The sequence below is a fragment of the Silurus aristotelis genome (assembly GCF_946808225.1).
Source record: "Silurus aristotelis genome assembly, chromosome: 7".
In the NCBI taxonomy this organism is placed as follows: Eukaryota; Metazoa; Chordata; class Actinopteri; order Siluriformes; family Siluridae; genus Silurus; species Silurus aristotelis.
The window spans coordinates 31,482,094-31,499,810 of NC_139580.1; positions in this window are offsets into that span (position 1 = coordinate 31,482,094).

Below are 17,717 nucleotides of genomic sequence, written 5' to 3' on the forward strand. Positions count from 1 at the left end.
AAGATGGCTGTAGATTTTAGTAATAATCTTTGCTCGCAACTCCGCTTCGATATTCTAGACTTAAATTTAAAACTGGACAGAATTCGAAAAATTAAAACTCACTAGGCGTAGTAAGTCTACTTCACTTTTATTATCATTATCACAACCGTGGACCATCACACTAATCTGAGTTCATGTGAAAGATATTATGATTCTGATATTAATAATTAAACCTAAGAATCAGATTTTACAACATAATCCGTGAAGCAGAAGAAGTGAGAAGAACCACATGATAATCATCCCTGTGAAATATACATGAGTAAAACCTGGCTCTGGTCTCACGTTTGCAGTGGGTGGCAGACAGGGATGGCAGGCAAAATGAATAGCACAGCCAATTACTTCCCTTTTCAACACTATGCAACATTTATGAAGTACTTAACCCAAGATTCTCTAGTTCATTTATCTTGGAGTAGTAGAAATGATCATCACACTGGTACAAAAATGAAGCTAAATGTCTGTTTTTGAATGTGTGCTCTAATTAGGGTATTGATTATACTGTTGTCTAATGTTAAGATAATGTCATTGTGATTTGATTTGTGGGAGTTTTCTCCCAGTGGAGGGGGTTCTCCAGTTTCCCAAGACGTCCCCAAAAACATGGGTAGATTGCTAACTAAAACACCTAGTGTGAATGTTTACACACTCCTCAGTGAAATCACACTTCCTAAGATATGTCTAATTTGCCTAAAGTCTACCATATGAGGAACTAATAAATAAATGTAGGACCTAAGATGTTTCCTTCATCCCAGAATAGAAACCTGCAGAAGCCATTATGGGTTTAATGCACAGGAGGGGAACAAACTGCATTCCTAAACAATGTTCCCTCTATTTTTGTGTCTTGCAAAACCAAAATCTATATTGGGCAGAAATGTATTTCAGAAATACCCTAATGAGCTGCACAGATCGTAGTTACTCTGTTCCCCCTGGTCAGCAGACAGGAGACTAGCCTGATACTTGGCAGCAGCACTATGCTAACAAGATTTATCGGTTTATTGTCAGATGAAAAGAAACATGGACTCAAATTTAGCATGTTAACATTCAGTGAGCTCCTCTATGCTGTGCTGATGCCATCTGTGAAATAGTCCCACTTAACTACAGCCACTTTATTGGTTGTCTACGACCAGTTATTGGTGGCTAATTTTCATTCTTCAGTGTATGGACTCTGTGGACCAAAATTTTTTTATCTTTGTTTCCATTAATTACAGTCCAAATCCATCTTCAAAGTTCTTCAGTTGCCCAGGAATTCCATGGATCTTCATGTTGTTGATGTGGAACCATCCTCGGATGCACGGATGGATGATCCAGGATGAGTTGGGCAGATATAAAGAAGAGAAAGTTACCTGGTTCCTGGTACCTCAGGAGAGGGTTAGGGTTAGTGACCACTGTTCCTGCCCCTCTCCCCTTTATGGATCTTCCCACTTCGTCCAGGCCTGTCTCTGGATTCGATTGGAGGCCACTATGTGCAGCTTGGGACGGTTTCTTATCAGAGCCTTGGGTGGTTCCATGAAATTCCGGAGTAAGAACGGGAGCTTTGAGAATGGATTTGGACTGTAGTTAACAGTCTCCTACACTGACTCAGGACTATAGTTTGCTTCTGATCATCATCACTGAAAACCGCAACATCGTATATCTGCTACAAATGGACATTCGGTGCAACCCAGATGAGTATGAGGTTCCCTCTTGAGTCTGGTTCTCTCAAGGTTTCTTCCTTATGCCATCTCAGGGAAGTTTTTCCTTCACCACAGTCTCCACCAGCTCGTTCATCAGGGACAAACTTACACTTATAAAGAACATCTTCACTTTTAATCACCAGATTATCTGTGTAAAGCTGCTTTGAGACAATGTTCATTGTTAAATTGAGAATTGAGAGTGAGGAGACGACAGCATATAAATATCCCAGTTCAACAAAAACTCCATATCCATGATCCATCCAGATCTGCTTCTTCACCCATTAGTCACCATTCATAACTTCACACCTCATGAAAGCATAATGAAAATCCATAACATACATGCAAACACTGTAAGTGACCCTCGTACTTGTATTCAAACTTCGATACTGAAAAAGTACTGAGTTTTATTCAGTGTTTAAAATGAAAAGAAAACCCCACAATTACTCAACCACCAGCTGATGAAATAATCCAAAAATAAATCTAATGTTTAAGTAAGATTGGATTTTGAGAAACTGGTACAAGACTCTTTGAAGTGCATGAAGCGAACCTTATTCAAGTGTCATACATTAGCATAACAATACTGAGCTGCGAGGGGAGAACGAAAGAACTTACGTTAAAGACAGATAAAAGTGTTGGTGTCTAACAAAGATTTCTTCATTAATGCCTTTATGCTCCGTATATAAAGGAAATGTAAAGCAGGGCCATAATCTTAACTGTTCATTGGTTGAAATCTTAATTGTATTTGGATTATGTTTAATCACAATGTAATGCCCTGGAAACAATGAATATTATATAAATATATAATTATAACAGCAATGAGCTATAATGCAGAATATCACTTAATTTAACTGGTAATTTAATGTATTTGTGTAACCAAACTAAAAAAAGGTGTCTTTTTCAGTGCATCAGTGTTTTTCTGAAAGGGAAAAAATTCCACAGAATTCCATGCATGGGTAGTTTTCCAAAAAGATTTTCATTTCCATCACTATGAGTTCAAAAATGAAATACACAAATCATGCAGTTTCCCCCGAGGCCTTCAGTGGTGTCCTATTACTAAAAAGAACACAATTCAACACATCTCCTTTCACTGTAGCCACAGCTGCACCTCCCACATGCATCATCTCCAGCAGAAGCGTCGATATTCACCTCCTCACATCCTCGCATTCACTGCGTTTTTTGTGCATTTTTTTGTGCATTTTTACGGTTTTCCTGGGGATTTGAAATGAAGGCAAATTGTGTGTTTTTGTGCAAATTCTCCAGGAAAGAAAAGGCAAAGGTGTAAATATTTAAAGAAAAAACACAATTTCTTCTCCTCTGTCCATCACTGTGGATAAAAAAAAGGTTGTTAAATGAACACAAATATATTTGAGCTTGTGCAGTTTGCTAAAGATGCGGTTTGCGATCTTTGACTAATGCCGATGTGATCGGACTCCTTCTAAATGACCTCGGAGTCGCCAAATCACAACCTGATTGGCTAAAGCAAAAGCCTTGAGTGAAACATGGAGTTTAGGCTAAAAGAGTCTGCAAGTGCTGCTTGTAAAGGCCTTTAACCCCGACGACGCATGATGACGTCTGAAATCTGATTGGATAGAACGTTAACCTTGCAAAAAACATAGCAGAAAATCTACGACATAAAGAGAGCAGACTATTGGGAATAATTTAATACATAATAATGAACAAAGATATATTAAAACAATCATTGATTCTGATAGGCTAGCAGAGAAGGCCTTGCTGGCCCTGATGGCCTTCCACATGCACACATTACCCCGCTACTGCATCGAACATGCGAATACGTCAGCTTTACTGTGTCCAGCAGCACTGAAAATATTCCACTCTGATTGGTTCCCCTTCCTGCACCACAGGCCTCGGTGAAGTGCAGGAGAAATAGGCCGGGGCACAAGTGTGTTTACTCAGCGTGAGATTTATTTAGGGTAATCCAGTAATCAAAAGTGATGTAGGGGGTAAAAAGCACAGGCAAGGCAACACAACATAAGAGTACTTCATAATCATACACTTAAGAGCTAGAATGTGACAAGTTCTGGTTTTGTAACCAAAAGAAAAATAAATATAAGCGTGTGACGTCTGGCAGCAAGTCTGCGAGACTAAACGTTTGGAGATCAGGGATATCAATCAAACAGACCAATAAGGGATCTAATCCAGCCAGCCAAATCATTTTACCACCATCCTGTGGATCATTACAGCTTCAGGTCAAGCAGTTTATTACTGCGTCAGAGGTTTACAGTTTAGTGTCTGCCAGAGCTCCTGAACTATTGTTTGTATGATGCAATAATGTGCGTCTTTTTTCATTATTTTTTTTTATTTAACGCAAAACATTTTCAGACTTTTCGACTTTAGCTGGTTTATGCATTTGATTTAATTTGACTAAAAAAATCTATAAATCCAGTCCAGATGTTCCACTTTATTTTCAGTGAAACAGCTTTAACATTGAGACAGTTCATTTTTTTTTAAACGTTTAGCTGAAATACTTTACTGTGTCTCTTGTAAAACTCATTAATAAAGAATTGGAGATTCTTCTTCATCCCAGAGCATTTCAATAGGATGTAGGTGTAGTGACTGGGCAGGTTGTTTCATGATAGATATCACTCCAGACATCTGTCTGCTGTTTAGAAAACACTTACAGAGGTTGGATGTATGTTTTTGCTTATCGTTTCATATATATATATATATATACAAGGAATATTGATTTTATGTATTTAACCTTGTTTTTCCTTTGTCCCTCGATGCTCTGTGTTTAATTTCACACCGTTTAAGCAATTTTAAGGGCTTGATTAACTCATTAGCTTATGTATCTCTGCATATAACACACACGTGTTTTTGGAGCATGTGAACTGCCCGTAGAGTCGAAACCTAATTTAATTACGTTATATTTTTAGTTAAGGGCTGCTTACTTTTTTTCTTTTTTTTTTTCTTTTTTATTTTTTTATCAGTAGCTGTCTTTCCATTATCACCGTCGTCTGATCTGTTTCTCACCTTCTCCAGCACAGAAAGATTTGAGGAATGTTTGTTTAACACTCATTAGTAATTAGCTGAACTTGTCTCTACTGCGATAATGATTTTTTTAATAAAGTTGGGCGGCATGTACATTTGGATAGTGTCATTTCATACAATTAATACAATTAGATAGTGTATAGTTTCTCATTAATATAGATATTTATTGATATAAATATTCTCGTGACCTGGTAGTTACACTTACGTTGGATACAGACTTCTGATTGAACTGAATTATTTTTTAAGGCACCTTTGATTTAAGACTTTAATACAGTATTGTCTGGTCACAAAAATCCTTGAAAAGACCTTTCAAATATACTTAAGGGTTCCAGCTGTATTTCAAATGAAAATACCCTCATTCAGACCCTGTTCTGACAAAAAACGAATATAGTGCACGTCTTTTTTACTATTATACAATAAAAGCATTACGAAGATTATAAGGTATAGGGAAAAGCTCATACATTATTGCTCACTGTGTGTTTAGTTTTGCTGTGATCAAATAAAAGGGAAAAAATCTAAGAAGAAATTCTTGTCGACTTGAAAAGTTTGACTCAAAATCTCTCAGTCTAGACGCGACGTCTGCCGAATTCGTTTTGTAATCGCCTTTATTTGTTTCGCACCTATTGTTGTAGAGTGGAGAAATAATTCACCTCCGGGAAAGTACAGTGCGTGAAAACGTTGTGAATAATCACGAGGTATTAGCCTGTAAAAAATAAAACATGGAGCAACATGTAATCTGCTAAAAACATACCAGCAGACAGTCCTTTTGAAGGTGATTTATCTTGAAGCCCTGAAATGAAGAGCGTTCTGCATTGTGAAATGATGGTTTCCACTGGAGAATAAACCGAATAATGAAACACTAGAAACCTGTTGGAGAAAGAAAAGCTAAAGCACCTTAAGGCTATATAGCTGAGCTCAACACTGGAGCTTCAAACCCTGATCTCCTCTGAATCCAGAGGTCACAGCGATTTCAAAACTGTTTAAAACCGGGGCGGAACTAAGGCAGAATTTAAAAACACATTTTAGAAATAAATACTATAGTAATATATACAATATGATGGCCATATTTGTAAAGATTATTAAAAGCATTGCAAAAGGGTCATTTGTGTAATTTCAGTTCTTTTCTCGCCCATTTAGTTTAATACCCACATCAGCAAACGTAATTTAAATGACTGAAACAAACACGTTAACCAGATGGTGTGTGGTCAGGATTGTGTCAGGCCTGAAGTGCACACAAGAACAAATGATTATCCTGATTATTTGTGTTCAGACATTTCACTGTGACAAACCTAATAACATCTCTTCAACTAGAGAACAAGTTGTTTTTTTTTTGTTTTACAAGAGACACAGCAAAATATTGCAGCTGAATGTTTAAAGAAACCAACTGACCAGATATCGATAGTTTAAAGGTGGTCTTCGTCCTAAGGGAAGATTTTTTTATGAAAACAAAGGTAAACATCTGTACATGTATATAGATTTTTTCATTTACAACATGCACGTGTCTCTCAAAAACCATAAAAGACTTTGTGTGCACAATACATACTGTACAGTGAAGCATGGTGGTGGAGGCCTTGCATCACATCAAAGGAAACAGGAATATAGGAATAGAACGGTACATATTAAGAATTTGATCTCATTAAGAAGAAACTGACTCTAAGGAGAAGATGGATAAGTCAACAACCTTAAACATACATGAACTCAACAAGGTCCATCATGGTCGAACCAAGCTAATGACTTGAGCCCTAGTAAAGGTTTTTGGATAATTTTTTAATTGTTTAAAAGTCCATCAGCTGAAGTTTTAAAACCTTTGGGTGGGGAAGACAATTTTGGGCAAAAATGTAAAAAAAAAAAAAGACAAAAATCTTAATCTTAATCTTCCAATTTTCTTGTTTAAACACAACTTTGCTTAGGAATACATACCTTCCATCTTCCTTCAAGTACAAAGTCATTGTGTGTAAATTTTAAGTTGAACGTAAGCAGCAATCATGTAAAGTGTCTAAATGCTTATTTCACCTTACACCATAAATATATTGTGTCTGGGTGTGAAAAAGGGAAATGGCACAAATTTGTGTCATCATTTTAACAACAATCCAGAAGAAGAGAAAAGTTAAGCACCTATTTTAAAAATGCAAGCTTTATATTCCACTCTTAAAATACATACAAATACATAGACGTTGATAGACAACAAAAGGTCAGACTATAGAGAGAGAGTGTGTGTGTGTGTGTGTGTGTGTGTGTGTGTGTGTGTGTGTGTGTTTAGATTATTTATCCTTACATCACAGAATTCCTGTGTTTTTAGCCTTTGCCGTTTAAAATAATTTTTGAATATTTCTCTTCTCCTCACGATCTCATTTATAAAAGGTTATTATTCAGGCAGTAAAGGTTTAAGATCAGAAACGTCCATCCAGCTATGGATTACACTGAGCTAGAAATGAGACATTTTTAGAATGGCATTGGTGGGTCTGGGAGAAAAAAAAGCTCAGAACAAATGGAGACCAAATGTATTGCTTTCCTTCGTAGAAAAGTCTAGCTCTCGTTATAAATCGCTGTGAACAAAGTGGAAACGTGCTCTGCTCCAAAAACCCCTGTATTGAGAAAGAAGCCTCGTTTATACACTACTTCCTATCCAGCTGGTTTTAAAAAAACCCTGTGAAGGCACTTGTGCTAAGAAACAAATACACAAACTCTAGAATCATATTATTTCCCCTCTAGGTCTGACGGATATCCCCACACTAGACTATTTATTGTATTTGTATGCACCAATTTTACAGGGAAGGTTTCGCATTACCATGTCTAATGAACCATTTGGGGAGAAAAATGAATAAAATGGATTAAAAAAAAAGGAAGACTTTGCACGCTACTGTTAATGTCCTCGTTTCCAACATTAACGCGATTCAGCAACCTTTGGAAATGAACGTGAAAAACATTTTAGAGAAGGAAAAAAATAAAAAGGAAAATGATCTCGTTGTATAAAAGCACGAATATGAAGCAGAAACACAATATAAATATATATACATTACTACAAAAGAGGAAAAGCACAATAATGGTAGTAGTTACACTCAAACTAACAAATTGCACTCTGTGATATTGTACAGTTGAAAATGGTGATATTACACAGCTGTTATTGCACAAACATGTAAGTTATTGTTCTTGCACAGTTTAAAAAACAGTAATAACAGTGTGTATGATGGAGACTGAGTGTACAGTCTAATAGCAGCAGGGAGAAAAGAAGAGATGAAACTCTTTCATTCAGGGGTTGAAAGTCGTTCTCCAGCAATGATGATAGTTGAGCTTCCATCCTCCTTCTCCCACCTCCTCTACAGTGTCCAGTGGAATCCAGGACTGAGCCTCCTGATCAGTTTGTTCAGTCTGTTCCTGTCTGCTGCACCAGATCACTCCATAAAAGATGTCTGAGGCCACCACAAAGTCCAAAAGAATCTTCAGCAGTGTCTCAGTCGTATCCGTTGTTAGCTTGGTTAGCCATGACTCTGTAAACAGCATGATGCTGCACTCCCAGAATTCTTTGTGATGCCAGGTCAGAGCCGCTAGCTCGTCCATCTTGTTGTGGAGAGATCTCACATTCCCCATGATGATGGACGGGAGAGTTGATCTGTAACGTCTCCTTTTGGCCGCCGGACTTGGACTTTGTTTTTTCGAGCAGAAATACTAGATGCCGAGTTGCAGGTCTACGGGGAGGAGGATCAAAAGCTTTGGCTTTACTGCATCCTTTCTGAATCCAAATCGAGGTAGCAATCAGAATAAAAATGATGACCAAAGGTCTCACCTGAGTTCTTCGTGAAAGTGCACTTGACTCAATGGTCATTGTTCCCACCACTCTGTTGTTTTCCAGATTCCTCCTTCATGTCATGTTACGCACTGAACGAATGATAGCAAAGGCGACTGCAGGTTTTGAGGAAGAACATTTATTTAGCGCTGCATCACCCACAGGATCTCATACAGTGAGAATAAACGCCATCACTAAATAATAAACACAATTCAACAGGTCTCCTTTCACTGTAGCCGCAGCCACACCTCCCATCAATATTCACAGTGTAAAATGACCCTGCGGTTTTTCTGTGCAGTTTTTTCTGCGCATTACGGTTTTCCTGAGGATTTGAAATGAAGTTGTGTGTTTTGTTTGCAAGTTTTGTCGACTTTTCCACATGACTCAGCACTTTTGTACATCGCTCCAGATAAGGGCATCTGCGTAAATGTAAATGTATTGACGAGTAAAGTTCGAGTATTTCAATATATTTTTATTTAACGGAGGGGAAAAATCTAAATAAAAAGCATTACAAATCCTCCACCTACATGTACATCCGCTATATGAGCAAAGGTTTAAACATCTAATTCCACATTTTGTCCAGCTTTTTAAAAAAAGTCCTTTTAGTCAGTGTGCTTCAACGTATATCTGTGAACCAAAACAATTGCTTCATCTCTGTCAGCTGCTTTTCAGCTGTTTTTCAGTTTGCTGCAGATGCAGTTTGCAAGCTGACTAGTGCTTTCTGATGATCCAATCCGGTCAAACACAACAATAAAACCCAAATACTCATGGTTTGAAAAGGCTCTGAACACCGGCATGCTCACTGCAAACTGCCACAATTGCCACACTTTACTGTGGAAAGCCATAGGTTTACTGTAAATATATAAATATATATATATATATATATATATATATATATATATATATATATATATATATATATATATATATATATATATAAAAACCATGCAACATTAACACTAGTCCACTAGACAAGTCAGTTATTCAAAAATCTTTTATTATGAAATAAATTATTTATTTGTCAAATATGGATAGACAAGAAAGCATACTATTATTCTTTTTGTTATGCTTCCACTTGTAATGAGAAAGTATTTTCAATACATTAGTGAATGCTTGTTTTGTATATGGTTTCATTTAAAAATCACACACACAATTAAAATGATTATTTTTGGTAAAGAGAGTGTGTATGAAGTGAACGTTTGGGGTATCTCTCCTTCAACCTGTCCATCGCCACTGCAAACAGGAAATGGTTTAGAGTCAATCCTTGATGCAGTTCCACCTCCACCTTAAACCAGTAAACAAGTACCTTTCTATCTGTCTCCCTTATTACTCCAGCAGTAGTTGCTCAATCATCCAGCACCTTTTCACCACCACCAAGCTCCTGTCGGACCTCTTCCCTGAAACTCACACTACACTCTTCCTCCATTAGCTTCCACCATCTTATTCTTCTTTAAGTCCTCACTCTCCTCTATTTTTTCTTCACTTCCAAAACCATCCCACAGACCACCATCCGATCTCCAATCTCCAGGTTGCATCTCCTACATAGAACATAATCCACCTGTGTGCACCTTCCTCCACTCTTATACGTCACCCTGTGATCCTCCTTCTTCTTAAAATACAATTCACCACTGCCATTTCCATCCTTTTAGCAAAATCCACCACCATCTGCCCTTCCACATTCCTCTCCTTAAGACCATACCTACCATCACCTCCTCATCACCTCTGTTCCCTTCACCTACATGTCCATTAAAGTCTGCCCCAATCACCAATCATTCATTCCTAGGTTCACCTTCTACCACTTCATCTAACTCACTCCAGAATCTTTCCTTCTCCTCTATCTCACAGCCGACTCGTGGAGCATAAGCACTGATGACATTTATTATCACCCCTTCAACTTCCAGCTTCATAACCCTATCAGGAACTCACTTCACATCTTTTTCCTCTTCTTCTCCTCCATCGGCCAACAGTAGCTCAATTTCCATCAGTACACTGTCGGTTAACAATACCTGTGGCGCTATGAATTTCTGATTCCTGATCCGCATATTTGTTGGCACATGTTTTATGCTGGATGCTCTTCATAACACAACCCTCCACATTTATCCAGGTTTGAGAGCAACACTAGGAGTGTGCTGGATTGTGCAACGCTAATAGCTGAGTTGCAATTTGGCATTAAGTAATAACTGTGTATGTTGGGTGATAGATTTCTTTCTTTTTTAAACCGAGAAGCATCCAGGGTGGAAAAGGCTCATTTGCTACATGCTTCAGAAAACATTTCAGATCAAAGAAAAAAAGGAAGTTGATTTATAAATAGAAACGCTACCCTGGAAGCTCCTTCTGCATTAGCGTTCAATACTTTCAGAGTTTTCAGAACACAAGCTAATTTGATTGGATTCATTATTTCTCACTCTGCCTGAATCCTAATTACGACCATATGTACCTTCTGTTCACTCGTGTTTCCTGTTTTTCACCACTTCCCCATTACATTATATAAATTGGTCATTCCTTGTGCTTTTTTCTTCTATTTGATCTCCTTCTTGTGACGCTTGGGAGTCTGTTCTTTTCGCACCAACAAATGAATGAATAAAATGTTTTTGATCTTTAATATGTTTTATTTACACCATACTTTAGTTTAGCCAAAAAGAAAAAAAAAAAGAAGGAAAGAAAGAAAGGTTTTTAATTGTGGCATATTCTGTACATTAGAGCAAAATTCTTTAACCATCGAGCTACCACTTTCCCTCTCAGAAAATCCCTTCATTTTTTATTCTATACACATTATTTTTCTTAATGAACTCATGCTATTCAACCCATTAAGATCTGCAAAAAATAAATAAATATATATATATACTGTGTGTGTATATATATAGTGAGGAAAATAAGTATTTGAACACCCTGCTATTTTGCAAGTTCTCCCACAAAATTGTCATCGTAGGTGCATGTCCACTGTGAGAGACATAATCTAAAAAAAATAAAAAATTTAGAAATCACAATATATGATTTTTAAACTATTAATTTGTATGATACAGCTGCAAATAAGTATTTGAACACCTGAGAAAGTCAATGTTAATATTTGGTACAGGAGCCTTTGTTTGTAATTACAGAGGTCAAACGTTTCCTGTAGTTTTTCACCAGGTTTGCACACACTGCAGGAGGGATTTTGGCCCACTCCTCCACACAGATCTTCTCTAGATCAGTCAGGTTTCTGGCCTGTCGCTGAGAAACATGGAGTTTGAGCTCCCTCCAAAGATTCTCTATTGGGTTTAGGTCTGGAGACTGGCTAGGCCACGCCAGAACCTTGATATGCTTCTTACAGAGCCACTCCTTGGTTATCCATTTTTTAGGATCATTGAGACCCCACGAGGTGAGTTCTTGCATGGAGCCCCAGTCCGAGGGAGATTGACAGTCATGTTTAGCTTCTTCCATTTTCTAATGATTGCTCCAACAGTGGACCTTTTTTCACCAAGCTGCTTGGCAATTTCCCCGTAGCCCTTTCCAGCCTTGTGGAGGTGTACTATTTTGTCTCTAGTGTCTTTGGACAGCTCTTTGGTCTTGGCCATGTTAGTAGTTGGATTCTTACTGATTGTATGGGGTGGACAGGTGTCTTTATGCAGCTAACGACCTCAAACAGGTGCATCTAATTTAGGATAATAAATGTAGTGGAGATTTTAAAGGCAGACTAACAGGTCTTTGAGGGTCAGAATTCTAGCTGATAGACAGGTGTTCAAATACTTATTTGCAGCTGTATCATACAAATAAATAGTTTAAAAATCATACATTGTGATTTCCGGATTTTTTTTTTTTAGATTATGTCTCTCACAGTGGACATGCACCTACGATGACAATTTCAGACCCCTCCATGATTTCTAAGTGGGAGAACTTGCAGAAAAATAGCAGGGTGTTCAAATACTTATTTTACTCACTGTATATCTACAGTATGTATATATACAGTTTATATATATATACAGTTAGTGCCGGTCCCAAGCCCGGATAAATGGAGAGGGTTGCGTTAGGAAGGACATCCAGCGTAAAAACATGTGCCAAATCAAACATGCGGATGGTCCGATGTGGCGCCCCCTCATGGGAGAAGCCGAAAGAAAGTTTATAAATATACAGTTTAGCATCATAATTTAGCTCCTACAGATTTATCCCTAATGAGAGAGCCAGTGGTAACAGTGGTGAGGAGAAACACTCTGAGATGATACGAAGAAGAATCCTTGAGAGGAACCAGACTCAAAAGGGAAACGTGACACCGAATGTCTATTCATTATCGGTCCATCATTGTTGTTGTTATCAACTGTTCACTGATGTAGAATCAAGTATAAAACTGTTCATGGCGATTCCAGTTCACAGGATTAAGGATACAGGACTGTGGATTAATTACATTTCTGGGGCTCAATTTAAGAAATTAAAGTAAAAAATTTAGAAGAAAAGCCATGTATCAATGAATTTGAGAATAAAATGATTATGTGGATGGAGGTGTATAATGCAAACAACTTCCACTGTATAACTGTGGACTATTTCACATCTACAGTAGCTGCTTGAGGGACTTTTGCACGAAAAACGTGTGAAGACTTTCTCTCCATTTGGGAATTAATTGCTAATTGATTAATTAAATGCTAATCTGATAAACTTACAGTTGTCTTTATTTACTACTTTATTAAACTGTCTCTTATTACTTCATATTGTAATAGAATTTACCCAAAGACACTGCTACCCGTTTCTTTTACCCACATTTTCATTTTCAATCTTTTTTTCTGGCTGAAAGTCAACTATTATGAGCGAGTTTGTGAATTCCCATTTGAAAGCTATTCCCCATTTGACATTCTTTTTCTAGGTGCTGCACTTTACCTCTTACACAGAATGCTGATGTGCTGAAGGGCTTTTCGGTCCAACAACTGGGGGAAAAACAGACCTCTCTTAAACGCACTGGTCTTAATCATAAAGGGGTGGAAAAAACTCAGGGGATTGAAGCGAACTGCTCCCATATGAAGAAGGCTTAACCTGCACCAACACCTGCTGCATTGCTTTGACCAGTGGGATGCCACTTGTACACCAATTTTAGTAAGATCTAATGGGTGCTGTAATATTTAAATTAGATATAAACCTATTATAATATCTTCGCCATAAAAACTAGGAAGAGTAGCAGGTTCAAATTGCTGATGTCTACTTAATTTGGGGATATTCTTGCCTGAACCCCCTTAGAATTTTAGATACCAGGTTTGTGAGGCTATTAGCATCACAGGGGAACCCCCCCCTCTTTATCAATTGAACACCTGTTTCAGTGCATTCTCCCATGAAGGCAGTGAATACAATGCAAACTGAGAAAAGGCCCAAACGCCATGGCCTTTGTAACCACCATTGACCACATGTGCACTCTGTGGCTTCACTACCTGCAGGAAATAAAAAAGCCACATGTTTTCTCCTGCCTGGATCAAACACAGTCTATCTGACACCTACTTTCACCTGCCTCCTGCACCATATCCTCTCCCATTTCTTATTTTACCCAAACCCTTGGACTCCACCACTGCCTCTCCCACTCTAACCAAGGCCCTCACCTGCACCACAGCCTCTCCAAGTTCAGCCAAGGCCCTAACCTGCACCACAGCCTCTCCCAGTCCCGGCAAGGCCCTCACCTGCACCACAGCCTCTCCCACTCCAACCAAGGCACTCATTTGCACCACAGCCTCTCCCAGTCCCGGCAAGGCCCTCACCTGTACCGCAACTTTTTCCAGGTCATCCAAAGCCCTCACCTGCACCACAGCCTCTGCCAGTAAGGCCAAGGCCCTTATCTGCACCACAGCCTCTCCCACTTCAACCAAGGCCCTCACCTGCACCACAGCCTCTCCCAGTCCAGCCAGAGCCTTTACTTGCACCATAGACTCTTAACTTTACCCAAGACCTACACAAAAGCTTTTCTTGCTCTATCTGATATCTTTGTCAGCTGTCTGTCAGGAGTTACTCAGATACCCACATATAAAGTGAGTATGCAATTAATTGTTAAGGCTCTGTAGTTGATTGTGGAGTTGTCTTCCTTCCAGCCAGCTTCACCAACATTCCCATCTTCAGAATTCTAGACGCTCAGGTAGATTTTGCTGATCCTCTGGCATGAGTTATTCCCATCAGCACACTGCTGACTTCATTGACATGTAGGGGAACATACTGGGTCTTTTTTCCTAGTGTACTACTGCCAGAGTAGGTCATCTTGTCCTCTATGTATTGCCAGCCCCAGGAACCTTCTGTAGTAGATTCTTATAGTACCCTTGGTGATGAATGCCATTGGCTTGAATGTAATAAGACATTTACCAAGTTTATGCTATTTCTATCCTGCCCTTGATCATCCCTATAACATCACCTACTGCTAGCCTATGGCATCTGCAGGCCTATTTGTGACCTTTTTTGTGATCTTGGCATTTAAATAAATAAAGATAGCGGTATTGGAAAACTCTAGTAATCTATTAATAATCTTCCTGATAATAATTTCAATCACAATAAAAACTAAATCTATTTAGACTACAGCAGCCTAGAACATTAATGCACATATCTGCAGTTTATTAAAAAAAATACATTTATACTGTTTCTGCTACTGATCGCAATATTTCTGATATTCCCTGTATTATTTTTATATTCTTTTTTGTTTCTTCCTGTACAGAACGTGTATGATCTTATCTATGGACGTCAAATGCGAGCAATAACATTTTTGTTTTTGATTCCAAATTTAATTGCAAGTGCGAACGGATATTAATTAGGTGATGGAAGCCTGAGATGGTGGCACTTTGTTCGTCATAATGCATTATGTAGACTGGAGTTCAAAGCCATTTGCCGTTATTGAGGTTTTTTTTATTTCATATTTAATCTACATATTCTGTGCTCTGGCTGCAATGAAGCCATTTTTAACATACAGGTGAGTTTCGATGGTTCCACTTACGTTTTTAACAACATACAGCCATAATTGTCTAAATAACTGGCAACTAAAGTGATAACAGCTGTAAGTCATGTAACCATGCAAACCCACATGTCCTCTCTCGGCGTCTTTCAAACAAACTTTGCTATCTATCCATCCGTTTTTCCTCTTTTAATAATCCTTAATTGTTTTTGTCTTCCTGACTTGTGCCTGTAGTTAGTTAGTTAACTCGACAATAACTAGTGTTGTTTATATTTATTTTCTCTCACTCACATCTCTGTATAATAAATCTGTTCGTGACGATAAGCACTATGCCGGTTGTTTGTCTGCATTCGAGCACAGGTGAGGACTCGTTCGAGTTGCAAACGGTGGCGTTGGAGATGGAGGCATTGGAGAAACAGATTCGCGAGCTGCATGTAAAGCATGACCGGCTGCGAGAGCGGAAAGCGGCGCTGGAAACATCCCGGGCGGACGCGCACTCATCCCAGGTAAACTCCCGGGTTGAACCTAACGCTCCCAACACATCAACTCCGCGTGCTTCTATGCCCAGGCCCAGCGCACCTACAACTCCGGCACCGGTGCAACATGGACCCTGGATGCGGCCGCGGCGGAAGAGACAAGCCAAGCCCCGATCGAGGACGTCTCCACCTCCACCACCGGCCTTCGAGATCTCGACCGAGAACCGCTTCGTCCCCCTCCGCGAGACGGAACGCGACACTGTTATTCTCGGAGATTCCATCGTCCGGCATGTCCGCGCTACCCGAGCTAAAGGTAAGGTGCACACTCGCTGTTTTCCTGGTGCTCGTGTTCTGGATGTCGCTGCGCAGGTACCCGCGATCCTGAACGAGAACTTCGGAGCGGTTGTTCTCCATGCCGGATCAAACGACACCAGGCTGAGGCAAACAGAGATCTTAAAGAGGGACTTTAGGATCCTGGTGGAGACGATACGCAGCACATCACCCACAACGAGGATTATAGTGTCAGGACCTCTTCCCACTTACCAGCGAGGGGCTGAGAAGTTTAGTAGACTTTTAGCACTAAATGAATGGTTACAGTCATGGTGTCGAGAACATAAACTTCTCTTTGTTAATAACTGGAACTGTTTCTGGGAGCGTCCTAGGTTCTTCCACCCTGATGGCCTGCACCCCAGCAGAGTTGGAGCAGCAGTGCTATCAGATAACATCTCTAGGATACTACACACCATCTGACTGGTAAGACATCAAGAAATCTTCAACTATAAGAACACGCATACTACAGACCAAATAGTTACAAGTTCACACACAGCCCAGTTTATAGAAACCGTATCTATTCCTCGGGTAGTAAAACCAAGAATTACATACACAAGATCCAGAAATAATCTTATTGCAGTTAAAACTGAAAAATGCCAGATAAACAAACACAACAAAGTTCTAAAGTTCGGTCTTTTAAACATTAGATCACTTGCACCCAAAGCACTGATTGTAAATGAGATGATCACAGAGAATAATCTCGATGCACTCTGTCTCACTGAGACCTGGATTAAACCAGGTGATTATATGGGTCTAAACGAGTCGACACCGTCAGGATATGTTTATAAGCATGAGCCCCGTCAGACTGGTCGTGGGGGGGGTGTAGGAACCATTTATAGTGCTTCTCTTAATGTTAGTCAGAGATTAGGATTCAGCTTTAAATCATTTGAAGTGCTCGTTCTTAAAATTGCACTTTCAGACATGCACAGAAAACTCGCTCTGGTCACCGTGTACAGACCCCCAGGACCCTACGCTGATTTTCTTCATGAGTTTGCTTGTTTTCTCTCAGACCTCTTGATCAGCTTTGATAAAGTGCTGCTTGTAGGAGATTTTAATATTCATGTAGATGATGAAAACGATGCCCTAGGATTATCATTTGTCGATTTACTAAACTCTTTTGGAGTTAAACAAAACGTCACCAGACCAACCCACAGTTTTAACCACACACTAGACTTAATAATATCCCACGGAGCAGACGTCACTGATATAGATATTTTACCCCAGAGTGATGACATCACAGACCAATATCTCCTACTGTACACACTACCGGTAAAGCAGATTAACCGTGTTTCACCACGGTATCGACTTGGTAGGACTATTATTCCAACCACTAAGGACAGATTCATAAATAACCTGCCTGATTTATCGCAGTTTCACATTAAACCCATAACTGCTGATCATCTTGATGAGATGGCGAACAACATAGACCTTATCCTCACTAGCACTTTAGACACTGTTGCCCCCATCCGGTTAAAAAAGGTTCGAGAACAAGCACCTGCACCTTGGTATAATAGTCATACGCATGCCCTAAA